The following is a 15,366-nucleotide window of genomic DNA, read 5'->3' on the forward strand; positions in this document are numbered from 1 at the left end:
TAAGTTGTCTAGCTGAAAAACCAACATGCTTTTGAAAAGAGATGACATCCAACTCTTCTTTGAAAAAAAAAATTCGCTGATCATAGCTAGTTTTTGAAAAAAAATGTGTGTACACCTGAAGGGTGAATGCTGTGAAATTTTCCCGAGTACCCAAAATGGACTCGAATGAATGCACAAATTGATAAAAGAACATATTTTGGAAACATTGGGTTGATTTAAAATAGAGGAAATGAATCCTGAGCCCTAGCATCACATGATCATAAAAATTTGACACTTGAGTGTCCACATAGGTGCATGCATGACCAGTTTTGCATAAAATTTCCAAATCATCATCTTTGCATTTGTGTCATGGAAATAATGTGGGGCATCCCTTTTATCCTTGAACCAAACCAAACCCTGGCATGTGTCATGTCTAGCCATCATACTCTTGAGCCAAAATCCTAACTCACCATAAACCTTGACCTAGGGTGAGAATGTCAATCCTTACCCTCGGAAGCAAAAAACAAGGAAAGGAAATTTCCAATCAAAGAGAAAGAAAAAAAGAGGAAAGGAAATTCCCAATCAAAGAGTGGGAGAAAGCGAAAAGAAAAGAGAAAATTCCTAACCAAAGAATGGGAGAAAGTAAAAAGGAAGGAAAGAAAGTTCCTGATCAAAGAAGCAGAAGAAATGTGCAGAAAGGTCTTTTGACCAGACAATATCTGAACAATACAGAATTGTCACCAAATGAACAAAAGGAAGGAAAGGAAACCATGACCTAAAGTGGTCTTCTCCCTTTGATTACCAACCAAAATCCCGTGCGTCGGTGACTTGTTCGCCTCGCGTCAAACAAGAAAAGAAAAAAAAAAGCCAGAAAAAAAATCAAATCAATCAAAAGCCGAAAAACCCACCAAAAGAACCCATCCCCAAGGGAAGTCCTATTGATCCATGATCACACATGTAATCTTTGATTTGATAGGAAATGATTTGTAAAATCAAGTCATGACATATCTATGGTTCGGAATTAGGATAAAACACTTACCTGTGCGAGATTGATACACTTTGAGTGGATTTCTTCTATTTTGGTTGAACCCAGTGTTTCCTCTAAATGGTCATTTAGAAACGAAATGCTAACATCCAAAATCTTATTTATGGTTATGGGGGATTTCATCAGCATACTCTCCTTCCCCGGTAGACGCATTGTTTTTTACTCAAAAAAGGCATATGCTACTCTAATCAGTTGGAATATTTGTCTCTTTGCTAAAGCATGTTTGCATTTCAGTGGAGAAAACATCGAGACTTTTTCAAGTCTCACAAGTTATCCAGAACTACGTAGGTCTGAGTTCCTCATTTGGGGATACGTAGGAGCAAGAGCCCCGCTTTTGTCGACCACACCGCTTTTTGTTACCATGACCCAAGAGCTGGTGGCCTGCGGAGACACCTTACGGTTATCCGCACCTCGTCATTCAGTGACCCCAAGTGTGATTGATGAGCAGAGGCCAATGTGGTCATCTGCGCCCTTTCCGGAGATGTCAGCATCTTCCGGTGGAGACTTTTTCAAGTCTCACAAGTTATCCAGAACTACGTAGGTCTGAGTTCCTCATTGGAGGATACGTAGGAGCAAGAGCCTTGCTTTTGTCGGCTGCCCCACAATCTCTGTCATACTGACCCTGAGGTCATATGACATGCGGAGACAAATTATGGTCATTCCGCACACCTTTTTGCCATTCAGACACAGTTGTATCCGATGGCACGCAGAGACAAATTATGGTCATTCTGCGCCCTTTTGTCATCCAAAGGCGGCGGGCCCGATGACATGCGGAGACAAATTATGGTCATTCTGCACACCCTTTTGCCATTCAGGCACAGTTGTGTCCGATGGCACGTAGAGACAAATTATGGTCATTCTGTGCCCTTTTGTCATCCAGAGGCGGCGGGCCCGATGACATGCGGAGACAAATTATGGTCATCCCGCACACCCTTTTGCCATTCAGGCACAGTTGTGTCCGATGGCACGTAGAGACAAATTATGGTCATTCTGCGCCCTTTTGTCATCCAGAGGCGGCGGGCCCGATGACATGCGGAGACAAATTATGGTCATTCCGCACACCTTTTTGCCATTCAGACACAGTTGTGTCCGATGGCACGCAGAGACAAATTATGGTCATTCTATGCCCTTTTGTCATCTAGAGGCGGCGGGCCCGATGACATGCGGAGACAAATTATGGTCATTCCGCACACCCTTTTGCCATTCAGACACAGTTGTGTCCGATGGCACGCAGAGACAAATTATGGTCATTCTGCGCCCTTCGTCAATCGCGGCCGACAAGCCCGTTGACATGTGGAGATTTACGTCATCTTCCGCGCTCACAAGATCTGTCATACTGACATTTGAGTCACGCTGACGGGCGGAAATACCCGAGTGGTTATCCGTATAAACATTCTTTTGCTATCTGTAAGACAGAACGCTTGATAGCATGCAGAGATTGACATCGTCTTCTGCACCTTTTGTTCGCCCGGGGACATCAAGTCATTTACATGCGGAGGTATTTTATGGTCACCCGCGACTCTCGTCAACCGAGAGGAACGAAATTAGTGTCTTATCTTTACTTCCCTTTTATCTCCAATAAAAGACAAGTAAAGAGGGGCAACTGTCATACCCTAATTTCGTCCGAGGACCTTTGCTTGATGACATGCAACTTTTGTTTGGTCCTTGTGAGGTGCTTGGCACCCATCATTAGGCAATTTGTGAAATTCCGGGACATGCCGGAAAACAAAAGAAAATATTGATGCACAATCCATAAGGTTCCGTGACACCGGAAATAAAAAAGGAAGCATCGTTGCACAATTCGTGAGGTTCCGTAACATTCCGTAAGTCAAAAAAGGGATGATTATGTAATCCGCAAGGTTCTGTAACATTACGGAAAGAAAACAAGTATCGTTACGAAATTCGTAAGTTTCCGTAACTTTACGAAAAAAGAATCACCAAAAAAGCCAAAGGGGGTGTATTTAGTAAAATGGGGGGGGGTGCAAATAGTAATTTTCGAATCTGGGCCCTTCTAGAGGTTTCTGGGCAATTTATTGCTTAAGGTTGAAGTAACCTCGCCCGCCTGGGCGAGCTAGATGGCCACCACACCCCCCGTTTTGTTGAAAAATGGGATTCCGGGGCTTCTGGGACACCCGTAATGCTTTCGTAAAATTCCCATAACTCAAAATAAGCATAATTAACTTAATACGGGTGAGACGGAAGAGAAAAAAAGAAGAAAATCAAGTCCTATATGCTTCCGTAAGGCTTCCGTAACTTTTCCGTAAATTACGAAAGAAGGGGGTGAACTTATCAAAATTGGGGGTGTGCAAATAGCAAATTTGAAATTTTGAATTGGGCCTTCTAGAATGTTTTTTGAAGCTGGGTTGCTTCTGGAGGAAGGAACCCAGCTCACCTAGGCGAGCTAAGGTCGCCTGGGCGAGCTGGGCGGCAACCTCCTCCCCCTTTTTCCTATAAATAGGTTGAAGGGGGCTGTTCTAAGGATCCCTCAGCCCCCTGGCTATATATTTCAGCTGTTTTGGGTGAAAAAAATTGTTTCCGTGAAGAAAATCCAAGCTGAGGTGCTTCCGTAACGCTTCCGAGATGTTTCCGTAAGTAAATCCGTGAAGGTTTTCGTCCGTTCTTCACCGTTCTTCATCCGTTCTTCGTTCTTCAACGGGTAAGTTTTCGAATCCTAGACTTTCAATTCATTTCTTGTTTTTTTAAGCTTTCATCTTTATTTCGTTCATTTTCGATTTCTTTTCTTCCGTCTTTAACGCGCTTTTACCGTTTATTTAAGTCGTTTTCTCACCTAATAAATGATAAAATGAATTTCAACCGATCATTTGTGTTGTCATCTCATTTAATCACTTTTAAAACGAAATCTAACCGATCGTTCACGCTATAACCTCGGTTAAACCAAAAAAAGTAAAATAATAATAAAATAATCAAAATATCTTGAAAAATAATAATAAAATAATCAAAATATCTTTGAATAAAATAACCAAAAAAAATCAATCGGACGTTTTTCTTTGAAAGTTTCGTTGAATGAATTGATTAATAACCAAAGTGAAACTAAGACTAAAATAGACTCACAAATCAAGTTTTGTCCGAAAAATCACTAAAAACCGTTTTAAGGTCCAACGCCTTAAACGGTCCTCTTTGCTTTTATCGGTTAACATGGACCGTTCAAAAGCATAAAATCAACATGTAACTTTACCGCTTTTGCAAGAACTACGTAGGTCTGATTTCCTCATCGCAATTGAGGATACGTAGGAGCAAAAGCCCCGCTTTTGTCGACCACCCCAAGAGATCGTTAATGGTCCAATGCCTTAACGTTTATCTCCTTTCAAAAACAAGAGATCGTTAATGGTCCAACGCCTTAACGTTTCTCTCCTTTCAAAATCAAAAGACCGTTTAATGGTCCAACACCTTAAATGACCTTTTGTTCAATAAAAACATATTTTGCAAAAAAAGACAAAAACAACTTAACCAAACACTTTGTTCCGAAAGAACTACGTAGGTCTGATTTCCTCATCGCAATTGAGGAATACGTAGGAGCAAAGGGAAACACCCTTGTCGACCACAAAAAGAGAAAAAAATATAAAAAGGGTATAAAGGATATAAAGACATAAAAGGGAATGTAAAAATCAAAGTCATGTTTGCACATTCGAGTAAAGGCTGCCGTCCCTTGGGACGGACGTGTGGGGTGCTAACACCTTCCCCGTGCGTAAATACAACTCCCGAGCCTTTCACTTAAAATTTCGTAGATCGCGTCTTTTCCGGTTTTTCCGACGTTTTCCTCAAATAAATGTTGGTGGCAACTCCGCGCGTATTCCTTTCGTGGAACACGCATCCCGCGAGTCACGCGTCGCCCTCCTGCCGAAGGGTAGGTTGCGACACCTGCTATGACTTGAGAAACAAAGGTGATCAGATAACAAGCAGAGATTTAAAAGGTACTAGGTTGCCTCCTAGTAGCGCTTCTTTAACGTCTTGAGCTGGACGCTTGATGGCTTGTCGGTCACGGACCTAATACTTTTCTTACCTTTGGCTTTGGACTTGGTCGCCTATTGGTCGACCATGGGTCGTAAGCAACGCTCTAACCTTTTTGTGGATGAGCTGAGGTGAACTCTAGAGGTGATGGCGGTGCGTCTGTTGCCCGCTACCGGCCATCCTCAGGCTGCTGTGGTGTTTCGCCCTGCGCCTGCCTGGGGATGCAGTACTTCTTGATGAAAGCTCGATTAGTATGGGGCCTGATGCCCTTGCTAGAGGTGACAAGCACTCCGTAGAAATGACAGAGACCCGTAATTAGAGCTTGACAACTCCAAGACCCTGTTGGACTTCTTCGGGTCCACTTGGTGTCTTGCAGGCGCAATCCCTGCAAACAATAGATGAAATCAAAAATCAGTTGAGCGAGGTGCATACTTACCTATGTCATGATGATGTGACCTTGCCGTGGGGAACGGGCACCCTGTAGGACTACGGAGGCCCGTAACCAGAGTTGGAAACCCCAGGGCCCTGTTGGACTTCTTCGGGTCCAGTGAGTGTCTTTGTGGGTGTGATTCCTGCAAACAATAGATGGTATCAGAAATAAATTGAGTCACGTGCATACTTACCTATGTCACGATGGCATGACCTCGCTGGGGGAATGGGCACCCTGTAGGACTGACAGAGGCCTGTAATCAGAGTTGGAAACCCCAGGGCCCTGTTGGACTTCTTCGGGTCCACTGGGCGTCTTGTGGGCGCGATCCCTGCAAACAATAGATGACATCAGAAATAAATTGAGTCACGTGCATACTTACCTATGTCACGATGGCATGACCTCGCTGGGGGGACGGGCACCCTGTAGGACTGACAAAGGCCCGTAACCAGAGCTGGAAACCCCAGGGCCCTGTTGAACTTCTTCGGGTCCACTGGGCGTCTTGTGGGCGCGATCCCTGCAAACAATAGATGACATCAGAAATCAATCGAGCCATGTGCATACTTACCTATGTCATGACGGCACAGACCAACTGATACATCTGCAGGGGGAGATTGGCATTGTGGTCGCTGGGCAGAATGTTGCTAAATAGCAACGTCATCCATATCCATGTAAGAGTGGTCATGTTGGTGCGCATGATCCGCACTCGTCTTTTGGTAGCGGCACGGGTGAAATCTTGCCCCGGTATGCATAGTAGATATGTGATAGCCTACCTCTCTGGATGTGCTCGCATAGTTGGTCACCCTCCAATATAAGGGGGTGGCCCAGAAATTGATAAAAGGAAACTACTGGCCCCTTAACCGGGAGCGCGAGTCTCGGTTAAGCATTTAAGGGCAGAGGACCTTAAATTATCTTAAGGTGTGGATATGGAGTCCACTGAAAGTGAGGACGCGTAACCCTCTAAAGGCGAGGGCGTGCAGCCCTCTGAAGTTTAGGACATGCCGCATTTTGAAGGCGAGGGAGTGTAGTCCTATGATGGCGAGGACGTGCAGTCCTCTAAAGGTGAGGGCGTGTTGCCCTTTGAAAATGGGGGACATGTAGTCCTCTGATGGCGAGGACGTGTAGTCCTCTAAAGGCGAGGACATGTAGTCCTCTGAAAGTGAGGGCATGTAGCCCTACAAAGGTGAAGGTACATGACCCTTTGACGGCGAGGACGTGTAGTCCTCTGAAGTTGAAGACGTGTAGTCCTCTATAGGCGAGGGCGTGCAGCCCTCTGAAGGTGAGGGCGTGTAGTCCTCTGAAGGCGAGGGCGCGCGGCCCTCTGAAGGCGAGGACGTGTAATCCTCTAAAGGCGAGGACGTGTAGTCCTCTAAAGGCGAGGACGTGTAATCCTCTAAAGGCGAGGACGTGTAGTCCTCTAAAGGCGAGGACGTGTAATCCTCTAAAGGCGAGGATGTGTAGTCCTCTGAAGGTGAGGGCGTGTAGCCCTACAAGGGCGAGGCCATGTAGCCCTCCAAAGGTGAGGATGTGTAGTCCTCTCAAGGGGAGGACGTATAGTCCTCTGAAGATGAGGGTGTCTAGTCCTCTAAAGGTGAGGGCGTGTAGCCCTATGAAGGTGAGGACGTGTAGTCCTCTAAAGACGAGGGTGTGTAGCCCTATGAAGGTGAGGACGTGTAGTCCTCTAAAGACGAGGGTGTGTAACCCTCTGAAGGTGAGGATGTGAAGTCCTCTGAAGGCGAGGACGTGTAGTCCTCTGAAGGTTAGTACGTATAGTCCTCTGAAGGTGAGGACGTATAGTCCTCTAAAGGCGAGGGCATGCAACCCTCTGATGGCGAGGACGTGTAGTCCTCTGCAGGTGAGGACGTGCAGCCCTCTAAAGGTGAGGTCGTGTAGCCCTATGAAGGTGAGGGCGGGCGGCCCTCTGAAGGTGAGGGCGTGCAGCCCTCTGAAGGCGAGGGCGTGCAACCCTCTGATGGCGAGGACATGTAGCCCTCTGAAGAAGATAGGTACTAGTACCCAAGGGTCCACCCTTATGAGAAATCAAGAGATCGACTCACCGAGAGGGCCGGTCATCCCAAATCCACACGACTGGATATTAGATGTAGGAAATCTATGCAGTTAACATGATTTTTAGGGATGCAGATGCATGCAACCTTTGTCTTGAAATGTGGTAAATGCAGACTTCATATGAAACAATGCAATGTAATGGAAAGTTGTACAACGTTCATGACATTCTTTCCCTATTTTGTAATTTTGATTTTGATTTAATTTTTTAGAAAACACAGATTGACTGTCCTTTTGAAAGAGGTGATAATTCATGCAACCTCATCCTATCTTTTTGCAAATCTCTCCGAGAACTCCCTCAGAGTGTATGTTCTTTTTGATTTAGTCACTTGACCATTTTGGAGTGACGGCAATGGAGCCATTTGACGTTTAACCAATCCATTGAAATTCCAGGGTTTGTCCCCTTTTTTTTTTTAAAAAAAAACATCGATGGGTGAGAACTTTTGATCTGCCCCTATATTCACTTGAGGCTCATGCATGACGCCCCTCATTGCCCCAGTGTAAGGCTTTGAGGTACCAATTGTTATCTTTCGTCATGACCTTGTACCTGCGAACCTATTGGGTGAAAACTTCTAATCTGCCCCTAGGTTCGCTTGAGGTTTTTACATGGTGCCTTTCATTGCCCCAGTGTAAGGCTTTGAGGCACAATCGTTGTCTTTCGCCATGAGCTTGTAGCAAGGAACCTATTGGGTGAGAACTTCTAATCTGCCCCTAGGTTCGTTTGAGGTTTATGCATGGGGCCTTTCATTGCCCCAGTGTAGGGCTTAGAGGTACCAATTGTTGTCTTGTTTTTACAACCTCGTAGTGAGGAAGAATGAAAGACACAGTTGATTCTTGCAAAAAGAATTTTCCAAGGACGAGAAATAGTTGAAGGATCTTTCAGTTGATGGATTAAGTCAAATGACTCCTATGTAGAAGCAAGATGTTTTGATGTCTTGATGATGCTAAAGGATCAAGTGCTTCTAAGTTTTATTCAAGACAAGAATCCAAGAAAATCAAGATATATGATCTAGTTGATCTCTAGAATCTTTAGGAAGAAGTTTCCAAATTGAAAAAACAAAAGGTTTAACCAAAGAATTCTATCATTTCAAATTGAGATTTTCTCTCTGGTAATCGATTACCAGCAGCTGAAAATGTTTATCACAGTCACTAGAAATTTGAATTCAAAATTTATAATGTGTAATTGATTACGCATGGATGGTAACTGATTACCAACAGTTTATTGAACATTTTAATTCAAATTTTAAAGCCTGTAATCGATTACACAAGTCTTGTAATCGATTACTAGAGGGGATTTTCAGAAAATAATTTCCAAGAGTCACATCTATTCAAATGGTTTATGAATGACCATCAAAGGTGACTTGGAAACACGAATTTAAAGGGTGTTTTCATTGCCCAAAAAGTTTTATCCTTTCAAAAGATTAAGAGTTTTTCTGAACTGAACTGTCTTATTTTCTCAAAAAGATTCCTTGGTCAACCACTTGCATATTCAATAAGGAATTTTGATTGATCTTCATTGTACAATCTATCTCTTTTAAGAGAGATCTCTTCTTTTCTTCTTCTTATTTCTGAAAAGGGATTAAGAGACCGTGGGTCTCTTGTTGTAGAGGATTCCTGAACACAAGGGAAGGGTTGTCCCTGTGTGGTTCAGACTTTGTAGAAGGAATTTTTACAAAGAGAGTGGAAAATCTCAAGTGGGTTGCTTGAGGACTGGACGTAGGCACGGGAAGTGGCCAAACCAATATAAATCAAGTTTGCATTCCTCTCTTCCCTTAAGCTTCTTTTTTTTTATTGCTATTTATCTTTTGCTTTAAAGAAGTTTATTTTGAATTGTCTTTTGAGTAATTCATGTTAAGGGTGCATTGTTAATCCCAAAAGAGAGAGTGAAAGTTTAATTGGGGAATAGCCTTTGTATCTTAATTCAACCCCTTTTTTTCCTTAAGGTAACTGAGGTCATTTGTCCAACATCCTATTCTTGATAACTCACTTCTCTCTAAAAGACAAACTTTCCACAATGATAAAATGAGGTCACATGAACGTCTTGAAAACACAGTCAATCAAATGCTTCTTTTTATTTTTTTTCTTTTTTGAACTCTTTTTTTTATTTTTTTTATTTTGAAACTTATTGGTTTTGAACTTTACTCGTTGTTTTACGGCACCCCCACCAACGTGCAAGACGAGTAATCTCTGATTGAACGGTCTTGGAAGTCCAAACTCAGGAGCACAGGTCGCTTGAGCAAACAGACCAATGGCTTGCACCCACATTCGGGTGAAAGTTGAATAAGCAAAGATGCGTCATTAGAGACATCTAACAACAGCTTTCAAAATTGCCCCATGTGTGGCATCTCTTGTCAATGTCAGGATTTACACACGATTCTCCTCAAATTTCAGCCAGCATCAATTAGACCTTGCACCTTACGCTTCAGAGCCCTGCAATGCTCAATGGAACGCCCCGGGGCTTCTCCGTGACAAGCACACGTTGCGTTCGAATCGTATTCTCGGAGAAATGGAGGTTGATGAACCTTGGCTGGGGTTATGGCTACCATTGAATTATCAAGTAGATATGGGAGCAAGTTAGCATAGGACAATGGAATTGGGGTGAATTCTACAGGCTTTTTCACTGCAAAATTCATTTCTTGGTTGGTGTTTTGGTTTATGCTAAAGGTGGTGTTTGTCATTGGAAGTGCGGTAGGTAGGCTTTGTGGTTGATTTTAGGGATGGCCTTTGTGGATGACTGGGTGGTGGGTAATGAGAAGGGTTGTTATTGGCTGAGTAATGACATTGTTGGGTTGGTGGGAAACTTGGTCGTATAAGAATGGCAGTCACAACATAGGTTTCTCCCTCCTTCTCATCCTTTTCACTTGCCCCAGTTTTTTTTTTTTTTTTGCATTTATCAAAACAAGATGATCAGATTTGCCTCTTTTTAGACCCACTTCGATCATTTCGCCGGCGAAGACCAAATCCGCAAAGCTTGAAGGTGTGTAACCCACCATTTTCCATAGTAGAATACTGGTAATGTGTCTACTATCATTGTCATCATTTTTTTCGTCATTGAGGTGCCACTTGAGCTGCCAGGTTCTCCACCTTTGGGTGTATTCTTTGAAAGATCCGTGCCCCCTTTTTGCACATGTTTTGTAGTTGCATCCTATCAGAAGCCATTATACCGACACTGCCTAACGAAGGCAACCATTAGGTCCTCCCTGGAATGGACTCGGGAAGGTTCCAAGTTAGTGTACCAGGGAACAACTACCCCAGTAAGACTTTCTTGGAAGGAATGTATCAACAATTCCTCATCTTTTGCGTATGCCCCCATCTTCCGACAATACATCTTTAGATGGTTCTTGGGGCAAGTAGTCCCCTTGTACTTGTCAAAGTCCAGCACCTTGAACTTGGGAGGGGTGATGATATTGGATACTAGGAACAACTCTTCTAGGTTAGCAAAGGCATAATCTTCACCTCCTTCAATGGCCCTGAGCCTTTCCTCTAAATGATCCAACTTTCCCATTTCTGCCATAGCATGAGGGTTTTTACTTATTGTGGAATGCAAGAGGTGTAGTTGCGGGTGATACTGAGGACCCTCCAAAGTGTTTTGCAGGGGTATACCACCAACTGCTTGCCCTTCAGTGGCATATCCGAGGCAAGGCTCGAAGTCGGCTAGATTGTGGTGGGGAATTTCATGTGTCTCCCCCACAGTTTAAGAGACATGTGCATGATCAGTTTAGGATTGTTGGCTCTCAAAGGGTATAGGAGTGGAATTATTGACATTCTTGTTGGGAGTGTACGCCACATTGGGTGGTGTATAGTTGAGAGGCAAGCCATATGGCGAGAAGGCGTGCTCGTTTTGAATTTGCACATCATGGGGGCTGCCGGTACTTCCCAAATCTTGCCTACCATAGCTGAGGTTGGATGATTCATTTGGTTGAGGCCAGATGGGGGCATCAGGTTCACCTTAGCAACAGTGCTGGTAGCGGCAATTGTAACCGCATTGGCTTCCATTATCTTCTTCATGCTCATCATGGCCTCCATCATTGTGGCCATTTTCTCTTTCATGGCCTCCATGTCGGCCTTCACCTTCTCTTGCACCTCCTCTGCTTTACAGGTTCGGTAAGGGCGCCGTAAAGCGGGTTCTTTTCTTTTTTATAACAATGATTAAGTTCTCTCTCTTTCTTTTTTTCTTTTTTTTTTAAGGAAAGAATGCAATGAACAATGCAACCAATGAAAAGCATGGATGTATGCGAATGATGCACAGTTGAAGTGTTATGAGTTTTTACACAGGATATGGGGTTGAATCAATTTAGATTTTCAACTTGGTCCATGACATCTTCGTCAAGGTGAAACTGGAAGTAACAGGGACATCGACAGCCCTAAATGTGTTTGGCAGTAGACGAAGTAGCGATGTAACACGATCCATCTTTTGCCCCAATTTTTTGCAAGATGGTTACTTCCATACTTCAACTTGACTCGATGAACCTTTTCGTAAAAGCGTGAGCTTGGTTCAACCCCATAACCCAGGGAATGGAAACTTTGATCGCCAATACTTCAACAACATTTCATAGGGGTGAAAGACTCGAGAATACGCATGATACGCATGGAAAATGTAATTATGAGATTGAGATGCCCGAAGAGACATCCTTTCTTAATTAACCACGCATTAGGTACCATGCTCAATCATTTTGTTTTGTTGTTTGTGTTTTTTTTTTTAATTTTAGAAATGGGTTTATGATCCCAACATGGTTGGCTCACGGTACCTAACACATGCAACTAAGAATGCATCATGAATTTTCATGCTTCCCTTTTTTTGTTTTTGTTTTGTAGAGGAAAATACAAGGATCATGTATGAGCAAACATGTAGAACAAAAAGTATGTTGAACGCATATGCATGATGATGCAATGACTCATGCAAAATGGGAATGTGATAACGGACAAATGCAAGAACGATATGTTCATTATGATGCTGAAGAGATGTTTATGCGGTGCATGATATGAATGCATTTACGGACACGAGAGCCCCATGTGTGCAGTTAAGAAGACGATATGGATCTTTCGACTTCCCACGACAAAAGACGAGACCCACATACAATGCATGTGTGACGGCATGATGCAGATGCGCAAAAGCGCAACAGGGGGATGCACAGAGTACAACAATATCCATAAATAATTACAAGCAAAGGCGTATATGACATTTAGGACTACATGCATGGCAGTGTTTAAAACGGCACGCAGCGTGTTTGCTCCGTGCCTCTATTTTAGGGACCTACAGGATAGTATCTAGGGGTCTCTAATAACTATTCCCAATGATTCATAACTTACACGACTGTTTTCTAGAGGTATCATCACTCAAGATAATAATATTGTGGCGGTATGGAATACCAGCGACAACATATTATAAAGAGAGAAAGCTCTAGACGAGGTTTCACTATTATCAAGCAAGTCAGAGACCTAGCATGATTATAGATTCACCTCCACTCCTTAGATTCCCATGAACCCGGGTATAGGGCCCCTTTTTTACTCAAACCCGTGGGTGCTTAGAATGCAGTGTAAAGAATGTGAAATAGACAACAGTTATTTACATTTTACACAGTTCGAAAAAGGCACACACAAAGTTTCACAATTCCACAATTCTTTAAAATAGGCCTAACTCACAAAAAGTCCCCAGTGGAGTCGCCAATTGTCGCAACATGCCCTTTTGCGGGCGAGCGAGGCGACACTCGCGGGTGCGCTTTCCAAAGGAGGAAAGATGCACGGAGTCGCCACCAACGTTTATTTTTGGAAAATGTCGGAAAAACCAAAGGGAACCGGTCAAAATGAAAATTCTAAGTTCGGGAGTTGTATTTACGTTTGAGGAAGGTATTAGCACCTCTCACGTTTGTCTCAAAGGACAACAACCTATTTTTTAGAATTGTGGAAATTGTATTACCTTAACTTTTATTTCTTTTTATTTTTTGAGGTCGACAAAAGCGGGGCTTTTGCTCCTACGTACCCTCCATCGAAGAGGAAATCAGACCTACGTAATTCTTTCTTAAGTGTGAATCAAGCGATTCTTTTTACTTGAAAGGTGATCATTTTAAGGCGTTGGACCTTAAAAATGATCTATTTACTTGATAAGGAGAACTGAGATGATAAACTTTCAAACCCTTTTTAGTGACTTTTTTTTTGTGGACGAGCTTGACCAGGCAAGTTGATTTTAGCCTTAGTTTCATTTTAGTTATTAGTCAATTCAATTAAGAACGAGAAATCCCAAAGAGAAACGTCCGATTGATTTTTCCGCTTTTATTTTACTAAAAGGTATTTTTTGATTATTATATTTATTATTTTACCTCTTTTTTGATTTTCAACGTGGTTATGGCACGACCGAACGGTCGAAATTCATTTTAACTGAAATTCACGGATATTACAAATCAAATGATCGGTGAAAATTTATTTTATTTTTTGATTAGGCGAGAAATGACTTAAATAAATGACTGAAGCACGTCAAAAGGGGGTATGGAAAGTAAATGAAACGAGAATAAAAGTACATAAAACAAATGGGGACCAACGAGTACATAGAATGAATTGAAAAGCTCAATTTGGAAACTTACCCGTTGAAGAACGAAGAACGGTGAATACCGGAGGAAAACCTTCACGGATTTGCTTACGGAAACATCTCGAAAGCGTTACGGAAGCACCTCGGCTTGGATTTTCTTCATGGAAACAATTTTTTTCACCCAAAACAGCTGAAATACCTCACCAGGGGGATCCGGGATCCTTAGAACAACCCCTTTCAGCCTATTTATAGGAAAAATGGGGAGGAGGTTGCCGCCCAGCTCGCCCAGGCGTGGAAGCAACCCAGCTCCAAAAAAACATTCTGGAAGGCCCAACTCAAAATTTCGAAATTGCTATTTGCGCCCCCCGATTTTGATAAGTTCACCCCCCTCTTTCGTAATTTACGGAAAAGTTACGGAAGCCTTATGGAAGCATATAGGACTTGATTTTCTTCTTTTTTTCTCTTCCCTCTCACCCGTATTAAGTGAAATATGCTTATTTAGGGTTATGGGAATTTTACGGAAGCATTACGGGTGTCCCGGAAGCCCCGGAATCCCATTATTTAACAAAACGGGGGAGGTGGTTGCCACCTAGCTCGCCCAGGCGAGCTAGATTGCTTCCACCTTAAGCAAGAAATTGCCCAGAAACCCCTAGAAGGGCCCAGACTCGAAAATTACTATTTGCACCCCCGTTTGCCCTTTTTTGGCGATTCTTTTTCCGTAACGTTACGAAACTTTACGAATTTTGTAACGATACTTATTTTCTTTCCGTAAGGTTACGAATCCTTACAGATCATGTGTTTACTCTTTTTTAGCTTTCGAAGAAGTTACGGAAACTCACGGATTGCGTAACAATACTTCCTTTTGATTTTCGGCGCGTCTCGAGACTTCGCATATTGTGCAACAAAGGTTGCCAAGTATCTCGAAGCGGCCAACCAAAGGTTGCATGTCATTAAGTAATAATCCCCGGACGAAATTAGGGTATGACAACGCGAAATGAAGCCTCACCAAGAGGAAACCGAACTGATAGACTTAGAGACCGGAGAGGGAAAGAAAGAAGTGAAAGTAGGAACTGGTATGACCGCACTTATCTGCCGAGGTTTGGTAACCCTTCTCGAAGAATATCAAGACATCTTCGCATGGTCGTACCAAGACATGCCAGGTCTGGACCTCGACATTATGCAGCATAGGTTGCCATTGAATCCTGGGTCTTCCCCGGTTAAGCAAAAATTACGAAGGATGAGACCCGAAATGTCTTTGAAAATTAAAGAAGAAGTGAGAAAGAAGTTCGATGCGGGTTTCTTAGCAGTGGCTCGATACCCAGAGTGGGTAGCCAACATTGTCCTTGTCCCGAAAAAAGA

Source organism: Glycine max, chromosome 7 (genome assembly GCF_000004515.6).
Source record: "Glycine max cultivar Williams 82 chromosome 7, Glycine_max_v4.0, whole genome shotgun sequence".
Classification (NCBI taxonomy): domain Eukaryota; kingdom Viridiplantae; phylum Streptophyta; class Magnoliopsida; order Fabales; family Fabaceae; genus Glycine; species Glycine max.